Here is a 12423-nt window from a genome sequence, read left to right on the forward strand (position 1 = left end):
TCATCGAACAGCAAATTACATGATAACCCCATGCAGCCGATTGATTCAATCCCAATTCGTGCATTCAATCAGGTATTCACACCCATTCTGTAGAACCAGGAGCGGATCCAGGAAAAAAAGTGGGGGGTGGGGTGAAATTTTGAATTTGGAATTAACATTGTACAATACGATATGCGTAGAAACATTTAATGAAAAACAATTTTGGTAGTCAAATTTAGTTTGAAATGATTTTAAGTTTGAAACTAATATAAAATTGAAACTTATTAAAAAAATTCTCAATAAGTTCAAAATTTTCAGAGGGGTCCCGACCCACAGAACCTTCGCCCTGGATCCGCCACTGTGTGGAACACGTCCCAAACTTCCACGCAATGCTCACTTAGGGACCGTTCATAAACCACGTAGACCGAAATTTGAGAATTTTTAACCCCCGCTCCCCCCTAGTAGACCTTAGTAGACTTTTACCAACCCCCCCCCCCCTCCATCGAAAGTCTACGTAGACTTTTAATTTTTTTTTATTCGCGGGAAATGTGTAATTAGCAAGAAGTACATTATAATGTTCAATTAAAAATTAGCGTTCAGATTTATTTCAAGCTTTTTAAAGGTGTTTCACATTGGTTTTTTTGTCTATGATTGATCAAATCAATTAGTACCAAATTCAAGGTGCTTTCCAACGTTTGTGTAGGGGAATTGTGGGAAAAACCGACACTGTGGGTAAAACCGACACCCCACAACTTTGCCTAGAAATCAAATTTTTATTCATTTCATAATTATACATTATTATTAGTACGTTTATGTAGAGCATTTGAATAAAAATTGGATTTACGTTGGTGCGCCGAATGTCAGAAAAATAAACAAAACATACGACAGCAGCGTTCATACTCGTCTGGATGTAAAATTTCGTTGGTAGATTTTAAGGTTTTAACCGAACAAAAGCTTTTCAAATCACCCCATTTTTCAGTACCTATTATTATCGGCCTTTCCTATGATTAATTAGATGCATTGAAGACGAGTTTGAGAAATTCAATATTTTTAATTGCTTTTATAAAAAAATGTGCGCCGTTGGGGTAAAACCGACACCCTTTGGTTAGGGTAAAACCGACACACTGTTAAGATGGTTGTGTTTACTTGCGATTCATTACAAAAGGCTGGGGATCTTCAGGAATCAGTAGCGTCTGGCTCAAATAGCTGAAATACATAGAAATACTTTTATTGTGTTTATTTCTTATAAGTCTCTTTAAAAATCAAAAATTGGAATTTTTGCTTATCTAATTCTATCGAAGCTTTTGCTATTTCTCCAAAAAGCTCATCAAAACGAATTTCTAGTGTTTTCTTGGTTTGTCATAGACGAACTTTATCACAATGAGACAATGATATTATGTATACCCCAATAGATCGTTGATAATCAGAGTCCGAAAAATCAAATCTGAAAAAGATAGTTTTACTAAGAAATGTGTGTGTGTCACTTATAAGTGAATGAATCCAATTAGCAGAACGTAGAACGCTTGCAAATCTTCTCTTACGAAATAAAATGACACTGGAAGTTACAATGATGTGCGCAAGGATTATTTGGAAATACTCCTATCAATAAATAATCCTATAGCATAAAATACTCTTATTTATAGTACACCGCTTTCGAAATTTCTTCCCCTCACTACATGATGAAGCAATAAAAAGCACATATTTTGCATCATACATACTCACACTTTATTAATCACGCATATATCTAATTTTTAATAAAGATAAAGATTTTAATAAAGTGGAGAGAAAAGAAAAGGGGGTGTCGATCTTACCCCTATAGGGTGTCGGTTTTACCCGCAGTGGCTACAAAAAGTCACTTTGTTTTCCAAGTTTTACAACCAATAATTTTTAATGAAATTAATTTTTCGAAGCGCTGAAAAAATTAAGTCTTGTTAAGAATTTTCTGAAGAAGAATTGTGCATCAAAATTATAATTTTATTGGTTTTGTGGCAACTTAGAAAAAGTGTTAAGCTTAAGGTGTCGGTTTTAACCATAATTCCCCTACTTCTTTCGTTAAACGTTCGGAATACTTCTTTTCAAGGTTAGTCACTCAAATATATGTAAAAAGATATATTTCTATAACTAGCTTAAATTTTGGCCGCAGTGTGCGAACAATGCAGAATTGCTAAACACTTTTTGAGCCTTACTGGTGCATTCAAAATTGTTAAATTATAAGAAACATTTACGAAATAATACTGTCGATGTGTACTATCATCTAGACTAAAATAATAAACCAAACATGCACACAAATTTCACTTTTCGTGAACAAATTTCAATATATAGACGTAAAATTTAACGGGTGTTTAAAGATTTTGAAATCAGTGTAAATTATTGCAAGAGAAACTGATTAACTCGAGTAAACACTTTGTTGTAGAAGTTTAACTACACTACTGCTTTAACCACCGAAATCAATAAATAAAAAATAAAATTAATCCACTTATTGTTAAAAATCGGGTGTTTTGCTGTTACAATGCTTAACTTTGACCATTTTTTACGTTTTTATGGTTCATACATTTAATGGTCCATGCATGTCTGCTAACTAGTGATGTCTTAGATGATTTCACAGTCAAAATCTTCCGTCGAGAGGAATTTTGGGCGATCGTCTTTGGAACTGTCATTTTGTATTATTCCTAGATCAAAACTATATCGAAATATACGCAAGAAACAACACTGTGTGAGGTTGTCCAAAAAGAATCGTGGGTTCTGGGTTGAGTGGTCGCTTAACGAGTAGTTACCTCAATAGTGTACTAGCTTTGAAGTGTCTGCATAAATACTGAATAGACCGATATTTTGAATACAACTCTCTTTAAATCCCATTTATAATTAGTAATACGAGAATAACAAAAAATAAAAGTCTACGTAGACTTTTTCAAAGACCCCTCCTCCCCCCTCGTAGACAAACGTAGATTTTTGCCAGACCCCCCCGTCCCCCTTATGAGTCTACGTGGTTTATGAACGGCCCCTTATGGTGACTCTTAAATGTCCTGAAAATCTAAATTGCATTCACTGTTTTGTTCGACTACCTTTCCTCATTCTTTTGGTAAAAAAGTTTAGCTATAAAATAACTATCTAATCTATAAGTTTAACTATTAAATACTGATTGAAGTGAGTTTTAACCCTAGAACGTTAAACTTACTTTTCTTACCTGAGAACCTTGCACTGGGGTACAAATGTACCCCACGCTTTAATCGCAATTTTCGCAGGTAAAAGTGTAAACAATTTTCTTCATTTTTTATTTTCGAAATCTGGGCAGGCGAAAGTGCAGAAATAATTGAATCGATGATACATAAATTGGCCTGAACAAAAAAGTGAAAAAATTGCTTTTGACTTTTTTCAGAACAGTTACTAAATTTTGCAAATTTTCAACCGATTTGAAAAAAAAATCGAATGATTCTTACAGTTGAAAGAAGTGTCTAGAAATGGTATAAAATGGAATTTCGAGATTTTTGAAAAAGTTCAATTTTTTGGAAGAGTGAGGGTTAAAAAATCGGTTTTAGAAAATAGCACGAAATGGAGTGAAAATTCAAATGAAACAATTATTTCCGGCCAGTAATACATTGGTAACACGCAACGGTACTGTTTCAGCAGTTACTGTGCGCAAATTATGCCATTATTTTGAATAACTATAAAATGTAAAAAAATTACAAAATAAAAGTCAGCGTAAATGAGAACGAATTTTTGTTCTTCTTAAAAATTAAATTAATTGAATAAATGATTAAAAACGATTACAAAACACTAATTGTTACTCACGTAGTGAAATAACCAGTATTTAATCTGGTATTTTTACGAGTCACATTTCCACTGACAGCACGAAACGCTAACGGCAACCGTACACTGGGGTACAAATGTACCCCACGCCAACTTTGACACCTGCTTCCACGAAGGCTATATTCAAACTGGCTATACCACGTTTTCCTACTCTTACTAGGAACTCTAAATTGAATTATGGTTAGGGTCCCAAGTCGATAAATGCCAAATTCTCTTCTTCACACGGCGCCAAAGAAAGCGTGGGGTACATTTGTACCCCAGTGAAACGTTCTAGGGTTAACAAATGCTTCGGATTTCAAGGTCGTTTACTGTTGGAATACATTGATTACTATGTTAATATCGAATTGTTTAAGTTGACATTGTCAGGACCGGATTTTCGTTGGAAGGCAAATAACTTTACGTTACGTTACATTATTTTTTGGGGTTGCAGAACTTTTTGACTTTATGTCATGTCTATTAGCTTCTTAATTTTTAACTTTTAATATACTTGAATATTGAATTTGAGCATTTGAAATTGAGGAATGTTGCCTACCCCTCAAGCACAAGTTTTGACTAGACTACTCTGCCCATATATGCATAAGAGTCCCATATTGACAAACAGCAAGCCGAGAAAAACGCTGTTCACGATTTACATTTTTCATTGAGCCTTATGGATGGGACAACCATGTTGTGGTATTTTTTCGATATTTTCTGAACAAACCTGGTAATCTTATTTGTGCATTATGATTCAGTGGTGATACAGAATACAATCCAACAGGTATCACAGTTTCGACAAAAACTTTTATGCTTATACGAGCAGTACTGGTCAGGATAAAAATAGGATGACGCCAAATGAATAGGACCAGTTTTAACATTTCAAATGCCTTAGTGGTACCACATGCCAAACTTCAGTCATTCATTCATGGATCCCGCCACGCTCATTCTTAACCTTTAAGAGAATCATTCATGATTCAGACTGAAAGTCTATTCTTTCCGGTAGCACCTTGAAGACACAGATAGCAGGTACCGGAGCTGAGTGATTTTAACCTTGCCCAGATTGGAACAGGTTTCAACTAGTTCGTTCTCTTCAGATTAAAAATACCTACCTCCCGTCTTGCTTCTTGGAAGTCCCGGTGCACGGCTTCACTTCTAGAGCTGCATCTCACCACACACGACTAGATGCTGTCGTCAGCCACCGATGCACCGCATTTGGATCTGGTCGGGGCAGGCCTACGTGGTCTAGCTCACGTTTGCAACCGGTGAAAGAAATGCAATGCTTATAATTTAATAGAGCGTGTGAGTATCCGTCCCAATCAGACGTCTGCACCGGGTTCTTCTACGCAAACAAAGCACGTGAGGTTGAAATAATTTTCTAAAATTCTATCACCTGACTGTGCTGGCATCGAGCCCGATGGGATGATCAAATGTTCTATTTGTGCTTTACAGATCATAGACAAAGTGTTGATTCTAACATTAGTCTCACATTATGAATATGAATAATTAATTCGACGAAATGTATAGACGCTACAGAACAGCTGCTCAAAACTATATTTAAGTTGTTCCATTCAATCAATTCCATGAGTTCTCAGTTAGCTGTCAACGAAAGCATGAACTAGTTCTGCCCATTATTGGAACCTTTTTTAACCTGCCGGCAGTCGCGGTAGTGCACTGCCCATGATCTCATATCATTCCCATAAAGATAGGAAATCCCATAGAAAACGGGACAACTATGCGATCATGGGTAGTGTACTGAGTGCATCACTTTCAGAAGCTATAGCGAAATCATCATTGAACAACAGCTGCTGAATATTTAGGAAGTCATCAACGCGACTTCCGGTAAATGCTGTTTTGAGATTTTGTTTTTTCTGTTGCGTTACATGATGACAGTTCTTTCGTGTTTTTTTTTCTAACGAGTCCAACAACATTTTATTTCAAAGTATTATCTAGAACAATGTTTAAAAAGTATACCAGATCTTAAATTAACTATTACCTAAGACTAGACGATAGTGTAAAGGTTCTAAAACCGACGAAGAACTCGTTGGAATAGTGTATAATGCCGTTCACCTTCGCCTGTCGTGATGTCTTCCGGTATGAAATAATCACAGTTCTGGCCCGGTTATACAGTTTCTAGATTTAAATGGATCATACCGGTTGAACACTATGAACTGGTTCAGAAACAACTGTTCCAAAGTATACGCAACGTTCTCAGAACCAAACCGTATTGTACACATGTAAAGGGATTAGCGTATAAAGTATGGCAGATTGGAATCAAAAAATATTCTAATCGAATCAATGCGAAATTAGAAAAGGTTGGAAGTTTTTTGTTACTGATAGGTGAACAGACTATCAACTATGAATATAGAAACTATCTCGAAATTCATTTCACCTTAAAACTATTTTTTTCTTTTTTTCAACTAAGAAACTAAACCCAGTGTGAATTTAATCATTGCACCTTGATGGGAAACGAAACATTTTATTTACAACAGAAACACTAGAATCTCATTCTTACAGAATACTTAAAGATGATAATGTTAGCAAATTGGACACATAATTTTCGTTTGAAATTACCTGTGCCCAGTCTTGTGGGCCATTCTTCCTAAAAGAAGGATAAGGATGCTGAGTTTGTCATTATGTTACATTGGTCATGGACAAGCTGACGAATTGTGAACAATAGAGATTCAATAGAGGTAGAATATAGAGTCCTTCTTGCTATACGTCAGATAATTGTTGATCATAACGACGGTCTTGGTCTGACTATTTAGTAACCGTATCCGTGTCCACCGGTTTCAGGGAGATTTGCTGAACCTCTTCCGCTTTCAGTTGATCCAGAATCCGGAGTAGTACGGATTCAGTTGAGCCATCGCTAACTGCTCGTTGGTTTTCTATGCATAAGTTTGAGTTTTTCTCTGCCGGAGCAATATCAAAATAATATGCTATTGAATACGAAAACTTTTCTAAAATGAACGAAATGAATTCATGCGACCAACGAAATCGTTCGTAATATACACAACCGTTTATTAAAATAAATGAAATATTTCGTTTCATTCACGAAAAATAATGTCGTTATCAACGATAACATTCGTGTAATGTACACTAAATAAGTATAATTTACGAAAACTATTGTTCATCAAGCGATCATTTCTTCACGCCACAATCTTTCTAATTCTCGATAATGATGAGCAGGTTGAAATAAAATCGACGTTGCCAGATCGATCTCTTTAATTTAAAAATCAGTGCTGTTAAACATCGATACTACAAAATCGAAAGCAACCAACGAAAGCATTCGTAATATACATAAACGTTTATTTAAATAAACGAAACATTTCGCTTCATTCACGAAAAGTAATGTCGTTTTCAACGGTAACATTCGTGCAACGTAAGTAGTAAAATTTGCGAAAACTTTCGTTCATCAAGCGGCCCTTTTTCATACAACAATAAAATCGATTTGACTAGATCGATTTTTTTAAGTTAAAAAATCGGTATTGTCAAACATCGATCCCAAAAGATCGAATGAAAAAATGCCTCTTTTCGGGTTAGACAAATCTCTTTTGGAAAAATCTCTAACCCTATGTGCGGGGTTGGGAATCAATCCCAGGTGAGCTGCGTACATGGCAATCGGTTTACCAACTACGCTATGCCCGTCCCATTAAGACGGTTCTCCTTAGTTGAAACGACTATAGTTAAGGCTGACGTCCCGGAAGGACAAGACTAGCAATATTACGAAATTAAAAAAAAGTCATAACAGTGTCGATTTAAAGAATAGTTACGGTATTTTTTGTTTAGTGATTTTCAGATTATTAACTTTATTCCGAAGTCGCGTCTAAATATTCGTATGATCCTTCTAATATTCATGCGGTTGGTACGCTTTATCATGGATCTGGCACGTATGGTCCCATACGATATAAATATCTTTGCATAATACACTATGTCACTTCTTTAAACCTTTTTGGGGTTGTAGGTGGATGACATCTTAGCATTTTTTGCATCGTCTTTTAAAATATCATTTCTATGAGTTTAATATGTTCAGGGACGGATCCAGCGGAAGGGGTCCTGGCGTTTAGTTGAACATTCAAATTGTTGAGAAATTTTACATGGATAACGTTCATTTTCAAACCAAAATTTTCATAGATTTTCAATCAATTCAGACCTCTGCCCCGCAAATTTTGATTTTTATATGTTGGCCCTAGATGAATTGCTTCAAAATTAGTTCAAATTTGTGAAGGTCGATTTCAAGTTTCCATCTTTTTTTATCACTTCGCGCGTCCTTATTTTGAAAGTACATAAATTTCACTACAGCTCGAATCACAGCGATAGGCGGCTCATAGTGTTCGACCGTTGACTCGCTGCACCGACCGGTAAACTCGATTATCTCGGAATTGTATTCCTTTGCGGTGATCACGATGTTTCTAGACTTAATTTACAGATTACTCTGAAATTTTCACCAGTTGTTCCTTATTACATCAGCTATTTTGTTTATTAAAACATAATTATTTAAATGATCGCTTTTTCGACCTGAAAGGTATATTCGTGATACACATGGAAAAGGAGTTGGGCATATGGAGACTGGGCCAAGTGATAAGAAACTGAAGTAAGGTGCAAAATCTTTAATATTTACTATTCTGTGATACCTGCTATTGGTGTTAATCACGTCACAAAAAATCCCACCTAAAGCACCAGCACATATCTTAATAATACAAGTAAACAAAAGTACCAAATAATGTGGCTGATTTCGTGACGTGTGAACATGAACATGCAATCTAACCATTGGTTAATCTCCAAAAGGAAATGCATTAAAAACACTATAATTTTTGAAATGCGATTCTTTTTCATTTTAACTGGTACCAAGGACCGCGACAAAATAAAAAAAATAATTACAGCGAGTACTATGCGATTATTTTTTGTTTTGCGTTTTCAAAATTCTTTTTGGTCAAATGTCCCCAGATCTTGGCAAAAAAACGTTTGCAGAAAAACTTTTATAACTTTTGAAAAATTAAATTAAAAATTCTGCAAAAAATCATGAATATATACAAAATTGTTGCAAATTACATTTAAATGACTTTTGAAGAATTACAAACTATTTTAGAGATCTACGTAGATTTAACTGCAAACATTCTTAAGTCTCCCCATGTTCCCCTACTACAACTAAGATTTTTTGGTCTTCAGTAAAGATGTTCGCAAAAAAGAGCCGTTCAACATTTCAGAAGACTTTATCTTGTTTTTATACATACTTTACAAAAAATATCAATTATCTAGTTTCAAGAAGTAATCACTATAACTATATCACCAAAATGAAGGTCTTGGATCATCATAAAACATTTTAGAAGGCAGTGTTGCATGCTTTGCCGTTTTCGCGCGACTAATTTGTCGCACGTTTTACTAGTTTATTGTGCATTATTTCTTTCTGGGTCAGCATGTAACACAATCTACAGTATTTTGCAAATGGTGATTTTGACAGGGGAAGCATTATAGGTCTTATGAAGATTTTCCCGCTCTCCCAATTGCGTTTCAAAAGCAACCACTCAAGGATGTCTGTGCATTCAGCAAATTTATTAATATGCATATCTTATCGCTCATTTAAATTTGCCAGGCAGGTGTCAGTGGTATACGATTGCAACCGCCCGTCGCAGCCAATTACAACAATGATTGATTGAATCAATTGATAACTTACCGTTTCCGATAGGCCAAAAATAACGCCGCTGAAGCGATACTTGAATGTGATTTGAGAATTCAAGATAACGGACATATAAGTGACTGAGTGCCGATAACTTGAAACACGGCTAGATTAACGTAGCGTAAAGTAGACCTTCAATTTCCGATTGCCTAGCTGATCTGCTATCAATTTTGCAGATTTAGACAAAAAACGTGACCTTCGCGGCAATGATTTCATATTTTTTCTTCCTTCGTAAGTTGATATCGATGAGTTACAAACTAAACATTCTAACATTCTCCGAGGTAAAAAATTGTATGATTCACTCTTCTTTTGGACCCAACTAGGAAATTTATTGAATTAATCCGTTGATAGCATCCAGATGTAATCTGGATTTAAATTATAAATCAAAGCATACACACGCATCGTATATGAACACTTCCAATTGAATTTGTAAAAAAGGCGTGCTACCAGAGTGGCGGTTCAGAATGTCAGAAAGTATTCCTAGTAATTAATAGAATCGTAGTACTAGTCCTAAAATTAACATGTACATTAAGAACGTGAAGCCTGTTGAAACAGAATAACAAGTCCCACAACGGAATGTAGTACCAAGCCGTTGCCGTTTTACGTGCTGCGTAATTTAGCGATAGTTTGGCGCGTAAAATTCCTAAAACAAATCTAGATGACACCTGCTCAAACGAGTGTAGTTACAATTGTAGCAACTGATAAGCTAGAAGCGCCAGACACATGCACGATGTCGTTAGTGATACCGGCGGTTTGGGAATAAAGTTTCATTTGAGCTATACTGCCCATTAAAGCATAAGAGTCCCATATTGAACAGTCAGCAAGCCGAAAAAAACGCTGTTCAAAATTTACTTTTTCACTGAGCCTTATTTAAGGGGGAAACATGTTTTGGTATTTTTCTTGACATTTTCTAAACAACCTAAACCTGGTCATATTATTAATGCATTGTGATTCAACGGTGATTCATGATACAATCCAACAGATAACTAATTTTTAGCAAAAATCCATATGCATATAGGACTCTTATGCTTTAATGGGCAGTATACTAGTCGTGTTGTGGAAAATGCGCCGAAGACGGCTACCACGAGTAAGATGGACAGACATCATCAGAGTTTTGGTGTAAAGCATGTTTTCAAAATAATTTGTCTAATAAATTTAGTTTATAATAGTACACAAGCCATTTTGAACCCAACAACACACACCTGTTATGACAAAATTGCCAGGTTATGTTAAAAATATCAACAAAAACAATGCAGAAGGGATAAACATGCTAGTAGATCTATTTTTTCCATGTTTCTTGAGGTTTTGTCGGTTCCAGGGACCAGGGGCGGATCCAGAAAAAAATTTCGGAGGAGGTCCGACATTTCGATTTTGATATGTTCATTTTATAATACGTAATATCCTCATTAATTTAAATTTAGTATTGGTGGTCGAATTTCGTTTGGAATGATTTGGAGCTCAGAACGAATTCGATTAAAATTCCCTACCAAGTTAAAAATTTTGGGGGGACGGTTCGGACCCCCCAGTACCCTCCCTCCCCCTGGATCCGAAACTGCCAGGGACGATTATTCCCAGATTTCGGAGATTTATTTTGATGCTTAGGGTTAACTATGGCTGAAATACGGATGAACATCTGCAACGCCAACGTCAATCTCCTTAAGTCAAATTAATTAAAAAATGTTCATTGCAAGTAAGATGAACATTTTATTGTTGGAAACGGTGTTTAAGTACTAACTTTTGTTTGGAGTTTGTAAACATATTATCGTAACCTCCTGCAAGCGATATCAATCAATAGGACCTACAAATTTTGCATAAATCCGACTACATGTTAAAAATCAACAACTTAGTCCATTGAAGCAACCATGGTAAACTGTGTTACGAATTTATTCAAAATATATCAGACATTTCTAATATTACTATCAGTTGATAAATAATCTGTCTTATCCGTCATACCCACCGTAGAAGCCCATATTTCTTAAATTAGATATAGAGTAAAACTTTCAAATCAATAGTAAAGTTGGAATTTCTTGTTTTTTAGGAATTATTTCTACTTATGTTAAAGAAACACGAATAGAACTGAGAATGAGATAAAGCTAAACGGTAAAATGGTGAATCATCAGTAAAATGAAAATACTGTAGAATTTATCTCTTGTTTGTCCAAGATAGCTGAAAATCAAATAACGTATTAAAAAACACAGTCCCCCAAAACTCCGTGGAATGATAAAAAAAAAACTATGTATTTTTTGTAGTTTTATATTGTTTCTAGGGTTGACTGATAATCATAAAAAAAATACATGGAAATATTATACTGGACATGAGCTATGAGCATTTTTGGAAAACAATTAAAAAATGTAAAATTCTTTGATTAGTGGAGACTCGATCCCTAATTTGGGGACACTTGATTATTTTTTGAAAACGTGTTTAAAAGAGCATGTAGGGTAATAAGCCTATTTTTACCCTGTTTCTATTATTATCCTACCAATCTGAAGCCTTTGGTTAGAACAGCGTCTGCCATCTTTGCTCAACGCATTTACTCAAATGGTGTTGCGATAATTGGGGTACTCGATTAGAGTTTTTGCTGTGCTCAAACAGAAGATTTTCACCATGCTCAAGACCATTTTGTTATTATATTGGCTCTTAATAAGAGGCGAATGACCTTAAAGTTAAAAAATCCATAATCGAAATAAAAAAATGGCTCCTAATAACAAGGCAAAGAAGCTGAAATAATAAAATTAATAAAGAAATAATGTGGTACCCTTCCTAATAGGGCAAAAATAGATACCTAACCCCGTTCAATGTTATAAATGTATTGTGGTATTGATTAAATTGTTGTGATTTACTATTTTGTTACTACATATTATCCATCTCTCACCTGATTTTTATTACGAATTCCCCAAATCTCTGTGCAATGATTTAAAAGCTGTCGTTATTATGGTTGAGGAACGTCAAATGTGGGATGCATGGTTGCTACGTATGCTGTAGTAAAC

At 35.2% G+C, this 12423-nt stretch overlaps 1 protein-coding gene across 1 annotated transcript in view; it reads left to right on the plus strand.

Moving 5' to 3' along the window:
• LOC131683540 (neural/ectodermal development factor IMP-L2) overlaps positions 1–12423 on the plus strand; it is a 117258-nt gene that overhangs the window by 83472 nt on the left and 21363 nt on the right. The gene's annotated exons all lie outside the window — the stretch shown is intronic.

The sequence above is a fragment of the Topomyia yanbarensis genome, chromosome 2 (genome assembly GCF_030247195.1).
Source record: "Topomyia yanbarensis strain Yona2022 chromosome 2, ASM3024719v1, whole genome shotgun sequence".
Taxonomy (NCBI): domain Eukaryota; kingdom Metazoa; phylum Arthropoda; class Insecta; order Diptera; family Culicidae; genus Topomyia; species Topomyia yanbarensis.